This window comes from Ranitomeya imitator, chromosome 8 (assembly GCF_032444005.1).
Source record: "Ranitomeya imitator isolate aRanImi1 chromosome 8, aRanImi1.pri, whole genome shotgun sequence".
Classification (NCBI taxonomy): domain Eukaryota; kingdom Metazoa; phylum Chordata; class Amphibia; order Anura; family Dendrobatidae; genus Ranitomeya; species Ranitomeya imitator.
Window position 1 is genome coordinate 128,592,890 of NC_091289.1, and position 13,334 is coordinate 128,606,223.

The following is a 13,334-nucleotide window of genomic DNA, read 5'->3' on the forward strand; positions in this document are numbered from 1 at the left end:
TCACTAAATTCTACTAGGCCCAAAAGGATTTCCTGGGCTAGATGCCATTACAAAATAGTAGTTAGGTAAACAGGCGGTGTAGCTTGCTTCATGGATGAAGTACGCTGCTGAGTAGCACCAAATTCTTTTAGGCTCAAAAGGATTTCCTGGGCTAGATGCCATTACAAAATAGTAGTTAGGTAAACAGGTGGTGTAGCTTGCTTCATGGGTGGGGTACGCTGCTGAGTAGCACCAAATTCTACTAGGCCCAAAAGGATTTCCTGGGCCAGATGCCATTAAAATTAGTACTTAGGTAAACAGGTGGTGGGTGGCTGGGCTACTCTGCTGACTAGCAGACACTGCTCCTAGGCTCAAAACTAATAACTGGAATAGATGTAGTGAAAATTGAGATACACAGGTGGTATAGTTTGTTTCACAGGCGGGCTACTCTGCTGACATGCAGACACTGCTCCTAAGCCCTAAGCTATTAACTGGAATAGATGCAGTGAAAATTGAGATACACAGTCGGTATAGTTTGTTTCACAGGCAGGCTACTCTGCTCACGTGCAGACACTGCTCCTAGGCCCAAAACTAATAACTGGATTTGATGCAGTGAAAATTGAGATACACAGGCGGTATAGTTTGTTTCACAGGCGGGCTACTCTGCTGACGTGCAGACACTGCTCCTAGGCCCTAAACTATTAACTAGATTAAATGCAGTGAAAATTGAGATACACAGGCGGGCTACTCTGCTGACGTGCAGACACTGCTCCTAGGTCCTCAACTATTAACTGGATTAGGTGCAGTGAAAATTGAGATGCACAGGCAGTATAGTTAGTTTCACAGGCGGTCTACTCTGATGACGTGCTGACACTGCTCCTAGGCCCTAAACTATTAACTGGATTAGATGCAGTGAAAATAGAGATACACAGGCGGTGTAGTTAGTTTCACAGGCGGGCTACTCTGCTGACGTGCAGTCACTGCTCCTAGGCCCAAAACTATTAACTGGGATAGATGCAGTAAAAATTGAGATACACAGGCGATGTAGCTAACTTCACAGGCGGGCTACTCAGATGACTATCAAATAATGCTACTAGCCCAAAAGGATTGGCTGAGCTAGATTACACCAAATGCTGTGACAAACACTTGCACAGCACTGGCACAGACCTGCCTGGCAAACATTGCTATGAACTGCTGTAACCTACCTTGAAAAGGGCTGATATTACAACTAGTCCCGACTCCTCCAGACTCCCTAAACCTATCTCTCTGACAATTCGCTCCAAAAAAACACTCTTAGTCTGTATAGCGCTCACAGCAGCAGCGGTGCCGTATAACACTAAGCTGCAGCAGTGAAGAAATGGTGGCCACGGGGCAAATGGCTGGTTCTTATAGGGCAAGGATATGTGACATACACAGCCAATGACACATGCCCTTGCTAGTGTGCATCACATGCAAATTGCTGTGTGTGTGCACTGCTGATGGGCTGAGAGACTGCACCGCCCCACTGTAAATGCGGGAAAGAAAAAAAAAATGGAGATTGGCATTATTTCAGCACAGATCTATCCCCCACCCCACCCAGCCGCCCACTATACACTGAAACAGTCTATTAACAATGATAAACAGTTTTAATGTGCAAATCAAGTTAGACTTTTGGTGAACGAACAGTTATCGAACAGAAACTCGAACAGTCGAATTTTAAGCAAATTGTTCGGGTTCGTTGAATGACTCAAAACAGCTCGAATTTGAAATTGGCGAACAGTTCAACTCGAACACCGCTCACCTCTAATGCATAGTACCATTGTCCCAACAGACTGCAAGCTGTTATAAAAGCCAGAGGTGGTGCAACAAAATACTAGTGATGTGTTGGAGTGTTTTTTTTGTTTTTCATGATTCCATATTTTTTTCCTCAGAAATGAGTGATTCCATAATTTTTTCCCTATGCTTGGTTAAAAAAAAGTAACTATTACTGACTACCACATAGTTTGCTCTTGATTTCTTTTAGTGTTTCTTAAAGCCAGAAAGTTGCCATTTGAAATGACTGTAGTTTTGTGCCATGTCTGTGATCTGATTTTTTTCTACAAAATTAAACAACTGAATGAACATCCTCCAAGGCTGGTGATTCCATAATTTTTGCCAGGGGTTGTATATGTGAAAACATTACTTTCTTGGTTCTAATGGACTTAAAATTGGAGAGAGAATGAATATTTAATCTTTATTCAAATTAATATTCAAGTCTTAATGGGCAATGCAAAGCTAGGCAAGAGTTTTTACTCATTTTCCTTTAACCTCTCAAACTCCAATCTCTTTTGGAATGATTCACAAGTCTAGTGTTTAATATAAATAGTACTGAAATTCCATTGTTGCTGCGTGGTGCATGTGCAGAATGTGTTACTCCCAAATGTACTGCACAGGTGAGAGATGAAGCCTGCCCCTGCACTGACAGCCAGCTCAGAAATGCATCAGTGTTAAGGTGGCTGTTTGTCATTACTGGGGCATGCTTACAGTATAGTGAGCAAAGACTCTAACTGCACTGGGCACAAAGAGAAATAAATGTAATTTTCTCCCGGTTACCAAGCTTTTAGTACTGCATCACGGAACCTCGATAACGCTAGTAACATGTAGGTTAACCCTTTTTCTGCAGGTTAATAGTATTACTAGACCTGACAGGTTCTCTCCACCAATGGTACAGGCTCTCTCCAATGGACATGGTAGCTCTTCACCAATGGCACCATATGGCGAAGCAAAGAGTAGGTAGAGTTATGGCTTAGTAGTATAAAACAAAGGGACACTAAGTGCATTGCATAGGTTTGAAGCCTTAACCTCTTCCTGACCTTGGACATACTCAATATATATATACTAGATGGTGGTCTGATTCTAATACATCAGGTATTCTAGAATAAGTATGTAGTTTATTTATGAAGATTTCAGAATAATGCAATGAATACACAGGATTCGTCGGGCAGGGCACGACCAATTAGCGAAGAATGGTTCAAATCCCACGCCAATTGGCGGCCAGACTGTCGCTGACTGGTCGCGCCCGGTCGGCTGCGAACAATCAGTGAAGCCAGGGTGAGCTCCAGGTTTTTGAGGGCACCGGGCGAAAAAGTCTCACAGCCAACGTAGCATATAATACAGCCCACGCAGTATATAGCATAGCCACATAGTATATTGCACAGCCACGTAATATATAGCACAGCCATGTAGTATATAGCACAGCCACGTAGTGTATTGCACAGCCACGTAGTATATTGCACAGCCACATAGTATATAGCACATCCACACAGTATATAGCACAGCGCACGCAGTATATAACACAGCCCCCATAGTATATAGCACAGCCCACGTAGTATATAGCACAGCCCATGCAGTATACAACACAGCCCGCGTAGTATATAACACAGCCACATAGTATATTGCACAGCCACATAGTATATAGCACAGCCATGTAGTATATAGCACAGCTACATAGTATATAACACAGCCACACAGTAATAACACAGCCCATGCAGTATATAACACAGCCCACATAGTATATAACACAGCCCACATAGTATATAGCAATGTGGGCAACATATCTCTGTTAAAAAAGAATTAAAAAAAAAATAGTTATATACTCACCTTCCGGCAGCCCCTGGATCCAGCCCAGGCCTTTAGCGATGCTCCTTGCAACGCTCCATTCCCAGTAATGCCTTGCGGCAAAAACCCGTGATGATCGTCGTCTGGGGTCATTGCTGCAATGCATTCTTAGGACCAGAGCGTCGCGAGGAGTGGGAAAGGCTGCCGCGGACGCCGGAAGATGAGAATATAATGATTTTTTTTTATTATTATTTTTAACATTATATGTTTTTACTATTGATGCTTCATAGCCAGTTATCATGCCTGGCTTGGCCTGTAGCAGGGAGAAGAGAAAAAAAAAGGATCAATGCGCCCTTAGGGACCAGACTTGCCTAGTTATTTCACAGGAATATGGACATGTCCATTCTATCATTTAACCCCATAGGTCCCATTGCGCCTGTGCGCATGATCCATTTTGCTTCTCGCTGCAACAACAATCTATGCAAATTTCCACCTCTAGGTGGCAGCACTACTCTCTCCAAACCTGCGAACATCAAGACATTAGGATCCCCAAGTGATTTTCTTTAACATGATTTATCAATCGTGGGACACCTTTACCTGTCATTACAGATTTATATTGTTCTCTAAAACGTACGTATAAGGGGCGTAATGTTTTGCCTTTATAGAAAGACCCGCATGTGCATAAAATGGCATATACCACAAAGTTTGTTTTACATGATATAAATTGATTTGCAGTGTGTTTTATTGCCCCATGTGGATTTCACGATCCGTGATATGCATCCGACAATAGGGGCAATGTCCACTCTTGTGGTTGCCCTTAGGAACATCTCTATTTAGCCAATTTTTTCCCCTTGGATTATCTAGACGATTATGCACCAAAATGTCTCTCAATCTCGTGCTTCGTCTGCACGAGATAAGGGGCCCTCTAGCCACAATCTCAGTAAGATCTTTGTCCCTTTTTAGGATATGCCAGTTATTTCTTATGGAGGAGCGTATCTGCTGGTCCATAGGACCATATTGAAAACAAAATGCCAGTCTTTTATCTTCTTTCTGACCAACAACATCATTTATTATCCTTTTACTTTTTCCTCCACCTTTTCCATGCAGCATATAACTAGGATACCCTCTTTGCCTAAATCTATTAAATAGATCCTCAGCCTGCTGTTGGTACCCTTCCTGTGTGTTATTTATCCGCTTTAATTTTAAAAACTGGCTATATGGCAGTGATTATTTGGTATACCCTGGGTGATAACTATTGAAATGCATCATGGAGTTGGTAGCCGTGGGTTTACTGTACGTGGAGGTGCAGATGGATCCCTCTTTTATCTCAACCAACACATCAAGGAATTCCATCCTTGTTCCCCCATAATTCGACGTGAACGACATATTCATATCATTGCTCTGATTAAGGTATAGTATAAACTCCTGGAATGTTTGTTCCGTACCATCCCAAACTATGAACATGTCGTCGACATACCGAAAATATGTCTCAATATGCTTCAAATAGGGGTTTTGTGCCGTATATACAAATTTTTCCTCAAATAACCGAGAAACAGACTTGCACAAGTACATGCTGCCGGAGTCCCCATTGTCCAAGTTTTTTGTAGATACCATGTATCCATAAATGTGAAAGCATTATGCGTGAGGATATAGGACATGCCCTCACAATCAAAATTAATGAATGCCTGGCTTTTGTCAGTGCTATCCAGAACCTCTCTTATTAGCTGCACCCCCTGCTGTTGTGGTATTTTCGTGTAAAGACTTTCTACATCTATAGATGTGAGTGCAAAACCAGGTTGCCAAATAAAACTGCGTATGTTTTTCAAAAACGCACTACTGTCTGTCAGATAAGATGGTATATTACTGAGCATGGGGCTAAGCAGCCAATCAATGTACCGGGAGAGGGGCTCCGTCAGGGACTCTATACCCGATACAATTGGGCGTCCTGGATGTAACGTTTTAGACTTGTGAATTTTTGGTACGTGGTACCAATGGGGTTTTGTTGGGAACTCCGACAGAAATTTCTCGGCTTATTTTTGCGAAATTACCTGTAATTCAACATGCTTCCTCAATAGGGATCTCAGTTCGTTGCTAAATTTATGAGTTGGATCTTTCTGTAATTTCTCGTATACCTGTGTGTCTGTCAGTTGTTTTTCTGCATCTGCTATATATAAGGACCTGGGTAGCAACACTACATTGCCGCCTTTGACCGCAGGTCTGACTACTGTGTCTTCCCAGCCTGCAATCTCCCTCATAGCATTCTTTTCAAAATTAGTCAAATTCGATGGTGCTACCGGGTACACTAATGCTTCCATGTCTCTAATGACCTGTGCTTCAAAAAGGTCTATCAGGTTGCCCGGTGAAATGGGAGGCATAAAGTTTGAATGAAGGATGAAGTTTTAAGGACCGGTGAGTGCTATCTGCATTTTTCTTCTTTGCTGCATACACCCTGTTTTTGCATGGGCACCCAGAGTCCATAGAGGCGGTCTCTATCCGGAAAGCACTCCATTCAGCATATGGTTGTCTGGCCCCACAGCAGTGCCATTATACTTTTCTTTTTCACCCATAAAGAAATATGTTTATGAAAAAAAACAGAAAAACAAAATCATGACACTAGGCAATTTAAACGGAAACCCTGACGCAAGTGCTCAGCATAGAGTGCCGAATAAATATAATTCCAAATGTTATGTAAAATGATCCCAATAAAAGCTTCAACTCAATCTGCAAAAAAAAGCAAGTCCCCACTCAGGTCCATCATTTGTCAATGGAAATATAGGGGCTTCCATGTTGCTGGCTATACAAAGGCTCTGGAAAAGCGAAATTACCCTTACTCCCCAAAAGACATTCAGCAAATTCTGTGCTCCCAAATCCAAATGCCCCCCTCCCTTCTGAGTCCCAGTGTGCCTAAGCTACATTTAGCATTTACATGTCAGGTATTTCTGTAGTGATGACAGCAGATTGAATATGCAGGTACATGTCTACAGAAGCATCAGCTGGGCATTAGGCTAGGTTCACATTGCGTTAGGGCAATCCATTAAGCGCATAGCACTAGCGGAATGCGCTAACGCAATGTTTATTTTGGGTCTGCATTCGCCGTCCCCGCTAGTGCAGATCCCCGATCTGCGCTAGCGAGGGACGGACCTCGGACGCACCTCAGACGCTGCAAGCAGCGTCCGAAGTCCGTCACAAAAGAACGGCACATCGCTAGCGCGTGCCAAAAATGGCATGCGCTAGCGATGCGCTACAGGCACAAATCACATTGCTGTCAATGGGTGCGCTAACAGACCCGTTGCATGGTGTTAATTGCGACATTTTCGCCGTGCAACGCAGTCCATTAGCGTTAACCCATTAACACAATGTGAACCTAGCCTTACAACATCCTGGACACTTCAAGTTACTTGGTACTACAACGTCAGTTTGCAATTCTCACTCAGCAACATCCACTGCTGCTTGTTACTGGAAAACACCCATGGAGCCAAAATTATCTCTTCACCTGTAGATAAAATACCAAAGAGGTATGTTAGGTGTTGAGTTCCCACCTCTGCACAGGGGGAATCTCAAACCATCTCCTCTGTGGTCTCTCATTCTTCTCCAACCACAGTGAAGCCTGCTCAGCAGAGACGTCAGTCCTAGCATCTAGCTCAGGATGATACTGGACGACTGAATACTACTGCTCTTCCAGGCTCTGCTTTTGTAGCCAGCAATAGCCAGCAGTGAGCAGGTCTTTCTGGGAATAAGTCCTGCTTTTCCATACTGTGCATGCCCACAGAACGACCTCCCATTGGATGTCGGGAGTCACATGCTCAGGTCCTGTTGTGGCTCCTATTGGTCCATCTGAAAGGTCTTGTAGCACTGCTGCTATAAAAGGTTTGCATGGCCGCTCGGCCATGTGCTAGTGTACTCTTGAAATCATGTGTGTGTTGATGAGTGAAAGTCGTTCATTAATCATCCTCTCCTTTGTGTATGACTGCTCGCGTAAGGTGGATGTCTGCTATCTAGCGCCCGGCTGAGCTATCAGCAATCAACACACGAAGCAGCGTCTAATTGCTGTGGCCGCCAGTGCAGCGCCGTACGCTGTTAGAGCACTTTCCTATCCCAAGTCTGGGTGGTTAGTGGCATTCGCCAGAGCGGCACTGCACACACTCTTGCGCATTTAAATTATTTTTGCAGTTACTCTGACACCCCAGTTGCGGTGTCGAGCGCAAGAGCTCTTGACGATCTCTAATCCTGTGTCCTGGGATAGAGTTCTGAGACTCCTTGCTTGCGCTCTTGGCCCTGTGATGCAACAGGGTTCGCTTCTTTCACACAGGGTGAAGTTATCCCGTGTGTGTATCCACATTGTACCACCATATATTCCGTCATTACTCAGCAGCAGGTTCCATCTCTGCACGGTGGACCCCGGGCTGCAAACGCACCTTATACCATCTCTGTAGTTATTTGGTGCGTTCCGCTAGCCCTAACATTACACTAGCGCCCGGGGTCTGGCTAGTAATGACAGATAAACAGCAATCCTTGCGGTACATCCAGCAGCTGGAGGGTAGGTTGGTGGTTCTCGAGCGCACAACCTCAGCTGTGGATGTACACAACCGCAGTAGCTGTTCAGGTTGCTAGCGTGGCTGCAGCATCTTTGTCCACTACCGCCCCTGCTCCGACCCTATCTCACCTCCCGCTGCCAGACACATTATCTGGTGATAGAAAATCTTGTAGGGGTTTGGTAAGCCAGTGCTCTATACACCTCAAGCTCCTGGCTGCAAGTTTCCCCACAGAGCGGGCAATGATGGGATTCATTTTGTCTCTCCTGTCGGACAGGGCGTTGGAATGGGCTACGTCGCTGTGGGAGCATGGCAATCATGTGGTGCAGAGTACTCCGCTGTTTCTGAGCACTCTGAAACAGGGCTTTTTAGGACCTCGAGTCACCAATGATACGGCGCTCCAAATGTTGGTATTGACTCAAGGCTCATCCTCTGTCATCCATTTTGCTGTCCAATTCCGCACCTTAGCATCTGAGCTGGAGTGGTCGGATAAAGCCCTTATCCCTGTATTTTGGAGGGGGCTGGCTGACCATGCGAAGGATGCTTTGGTCACTAGGGAGATTCCCGCCACACTGGAGGAGCTAATAGCTATATCCACTCGTATTGACCTCCATTTTAACGAGTGGAGGTTAGAGTCAGCCCAGTGTAGGCAAAGGTTTCGGCTGGCTCCCACCTTTGCCAAACCTTTGGAATCTCCGGTCCAGGCGCCTGAGTCACATGAGGCCATGGAAGTGTCACGAGCAGGATCTAAGTCCCGGATTGCTCGTGCACTCAAGGTGTGTCATGTCTGCCGGCAGTCAGGACATCTTGCCACCAGATGTTCCCAGCGGTCAGGGAAACATCATCGTCTAGTGGTAGTAGGTGGAGGTACACTAGACATGGTGACGTTTGCCTCCAAATTGTCCTTTAAGGGAACAATTACTATAGGCTCATCCACTCATTCGGTAGAGCTTTGCGTGGATTCCGGGGCGAAGGGCAACTTTATGTCTTCTGCCTTCGCCCAATGACATGCAATACCCCTGGTGATTCTTGCTCAACCTGTAACCGTACAAGTGGTGAATGGGTCGACACTGCCCTCACAGATAACACACCAGACCATCCCTTTTACTCTATCCGTGTCGCCATCTCATCAGGAGATTATATCTCTGCTCGTCATTCCTGAGGGAACTTATGAGGTCCTGTTGGGGATACCTTGGCTACGGTACCACTCTCCTCATATTGAGTGGTCCACAGGCAGAATTTTGGGATGGGGTGAATCTTCTGGGGGTAAATGTCAAAGGGAATGCATTCAGGTTGCTACTACTGAGGTACCCGTAGATCTTTCCTCTCTCCCCAAGCAAAATTGGCCTTATGTGGATGTGTTCTCCAAAAGGGCTGCGGATACCCTTCCGCCTCACCGCCCCTATAACTGTCCTATTGAACTCTTGCCTGGTGCTGAGCCTCCCCAGGGTCAAGTCTATCCTTTATCTCTCCCAGAGACGGAGGCAATGTCACAGTACATCCAGGAGAATCTGGCAAGACAATTCATTAGGATGTCTGTGCCACCTGCAGGGGCTGGGTTTTTTTTGCGCAGAAGAAGAACGGGGAACTACCTCCATGCATAGACTACAAGGGTCTTAACGCCATCACCATTAAGAATAAGTATCCTCTGCCCCTGATGTCTGAGCTCTTTGATAGGCTTAGGGGAGCAAGGGTATTTAGTAAACTAGATCTGCGGGGTGCTTACAACCTGATTCGCATCTGTGAGGGGGACGAATGGAAGACGGCTTTTAACACCAGGGATGGGCACTATGAATATCAAGTGATGCCCTTTGGGCTCTGTGGTGCCCCAGCCATTTCCAAGACTTTGTAAAAGATATATTCCGGGATATGCTCTCCACCTTGGTCGTAGTCTATCTGGATGATATTCTCATCTACTCTCCAGATATTGACTCCCACCGGAGAGATGTATTCAGAGTCTTCGACCTCTTACGGGCAAATTCCCTCTACGCCAAGTTGGAGAAATGTGTGTTTGAGCAGGAGTCCTTACCTTTCCTGGGCTATATCATCTCCACCCAGGGATTGGCTATGGATCCTGCCAAACTACAGGATGTGATGGACTGGCAAGTACCCCATTCTGTTAAAGCGGTGCAGCGCTTTATGGGGTTCATTAACTATTATCGCCAGTTCATTCCTCATTTCTCAACTTTGGTAGCTTCCTTGATAACCCTCACCAAGAAGGGAGCAAATTCCAAATTGTGTTCTGAGGAGGTCTCCAAGGCCTTCACTTCTATTAAGTCTCATATTGCTAGTGCTCCCATCCTACATCGCCATGATGTTGATAAGCCATTTATAATGGAGGTGGATGCCTCATCCGTTGGTGCTGGAGCAGTACTCTGCCAAATTATTCTCAATTTCGGAAGCATCCTTGCTTCTTCTTTTCCAAAACCTTCACACCAGCGGAGAGGAATTATTCCATCAGGGACAGGGCGTTGCTAGCCATGAAGTTGGCTTTCTCAGAGTGGAGATACCTCCTGGAGGGAGCTCGCTTTCCCTTCCAGGTTTTCACAGACCACAAAAATTTGGTATACTTACAGACAGCCCAGTGGCTAAATTTTCGCCAGGCCAGATGGTCCCTGTTCCTCTCCTGGTTCCATTTGACCCTCCATTTTCTCTCTGGGGAAAAGAACATTCGTGCCGACGCTCTCTCTCGCTCCATTGTGACATCTGAGGAGGAGGAAGAGGAGCCTCGGCTTATTGTCCCTTCTGAGAGCCTGAGAACCGTGGCTCCGGTTTTGCTAGAATCTGTGCCCTCGGGCAAGACCTTTGTACCATCACATCTGTGACTGGAGGTTCTCTCTTGGGCTCACTCGTCCAGGGTGGGTGGACATTTTGGGACCAAGAGGACATTTGAGCTTCTGGCGAGGATGTACTGGTGGCTGCATATGGCCCGTGACGTAGGAGACTATATTCGGGCGTGTGTCTCCTGTGCCCAGATTAAGTCTCCTCAACAACGGCCAGCTGGGATACTTTATCCCCTGCCGATGGCAGACAGGCCTTGGGAGATGGTTGGGATGGATTTTGTGGTGGGCTTACCCAAGTCCCATGGCCGCACTATCATTTGGATAATCACTGACCATTTTTCTAAAATGCTGCACTTGGTGCTGCTTCCACGGCTTCCTTCTGCACGGGCCTTGGCAGTGTTGTTTCTACAATACATTTTTTGCCTACACAGTATGCCGGAAAAAATTGTCAGTGACCGGGGTCCCCAGTTTGCGTCTCGGTTCTGGAGAGAGCTTTGTCGTCTACTCAGCATCGAGTTGAATCTCTGTTCAGCCTACCATCCTGAGAGGAATGGGTTGGTAGAGAGGGCCAACCAGACCTTGGTCACATATCTGTGACATTTTGTTTCTGCCAGGCAGGATGACTGGGCTTCCTTGCTACCGTGGGCGGAGTTTGCACTGAACAATGCCATAGTCAACTCCACTGGGCAGACCCCATTCCTCCTTAACTACTGTCAGCATCCACGGATTCCTGTGCCTATGCCCGTGTCTTCCGCTGATTCCAGGGTGGCAGACTGGTGGCAGACTGGGCTGTTGAGGCACTGGACATTTGGGACCGCACTCAGGATGTCATCTGGGCCTCCAAGGACAGAATGAGTTCCTCCGCCAATGCACATCGGCGCCCCGCTCCAACTTTTGGTCCTGGCGATTTAGTGTGGCTCTCCGCCCGTAACATCAGGCTGCGAGATGAGTCCACAAAATTTGAACCTCGCTACTTGGGTCCCTTCAAGGTCCTGGAACAAGTTAACCCTGTTGTCTACCGTCTGGCCCTTCCTCCACGCCTAGGTATCACTGACACCTTTCATGTGTCCCTCTTAAAGCCCGCACACATGTCCCGGTTTTCCAAGTCATCTGCTGGGACATTGCGTTTGTCTATGGACGATTACGAGGTGAATGCTATCTTGGGGTGTAAGGTGGTACGTGGTAAAAAGTTTACTTGGTGGATCGGAAGGGTTATGGCCCAGAGGACAGGTCCTGGGAGCCTGCTGAGCACATTCGAGCTCCACAGTTCATTGCTGCCTTCGAGCATAGCGAGGTCCAAGGAGGGGGGCCCTAGGTGGGTAATGTGAGGTGTTGAGTTCCTGCCTTTGCACAGGGGGAATCTCGAACCATCTCCGCTGCGGTCTCCCATTCTTCCTAAGCCGCAGTGGAGCCTGCTCAGCGGAGACGTCGGTCCCGGCGTCTAGCTCAGGATGATGCTGGATGATTGGTTACTACTGCCCTTCCAGGCTCTGCTTTTGTAGCCAGCAATGATCAGCAGCAAACAGGTCTTTCTGGGACTAAGTCCTGCTTTTTCCATACTGTGCATGCCCATGAGACGACCTCCTATTGGAGGTCGGGGGTCACATGCTCAGGTCCTGTTGCGGCTCCTATTGGTCCATCTGGAAGGTCTTGCAGCACTGCTGCTTTAAAAGGTTTGTGCTAACGCAATGTTTATTTTGGGTCCGCATTCGCCGTCCCCGCTAGCGCAGATCCCCGATCTGTGCTAGCGAGGAACGGACCTCGGACGCACCTCAGACGCTGCAAGCAGTGTCCGAGGTCCGTCACAAAAGAACGGCACATCGCTAGTGCGTGCCAAAAATGGCATGCGCTAGGGATGCGCTACAGGCACAAATCACATTGCTGTCAATGGTTGCGCTAACGGACCCGTTGCATCGTGTTAATTTCGACATATTCGCCGTGCAACGCAGTCCGTTAGCGTTAACCCATTAACGCAATGTGAACCTAGCCTTACAACATCCTGGACACTTCAAGTTACTTGGTACTACAACGTCAGTTTGCAATTCTCACTCAGCAACATCCACTGCTGCTTGTTACTGGAAAACACCCATGGAGCCAAAATTATCTCTTCACCTGTAGATAAAATACCAAAGAGGTATGTTAGGTGTTGAGTTCCCACCTCTGCACAGGGGGAATCTCAAACCATCTCCTCTGTGGTCTCTCATTCTTCTCCAGCCACAGTGAAGCCTGCTCAGCAGAGACGTCAGTCCTAGCATCTAGCTCATGATGATACTGGACGACTGAATACTACTGCTCTTCCAGGCTCTGCTTTTGTAGCCAGCAATAGCCAGCAGTGAGCAGGTCTTTCTGGGAATAAGTCCTGCTTTTCCATACTGTGCATGCCCACAGGACGACCTCCCATTGGATGTCGGGAGTCACATGCTCAGGTCCTGTTGTGGCTCCTATTGGTCCATCTGAAAGGTCT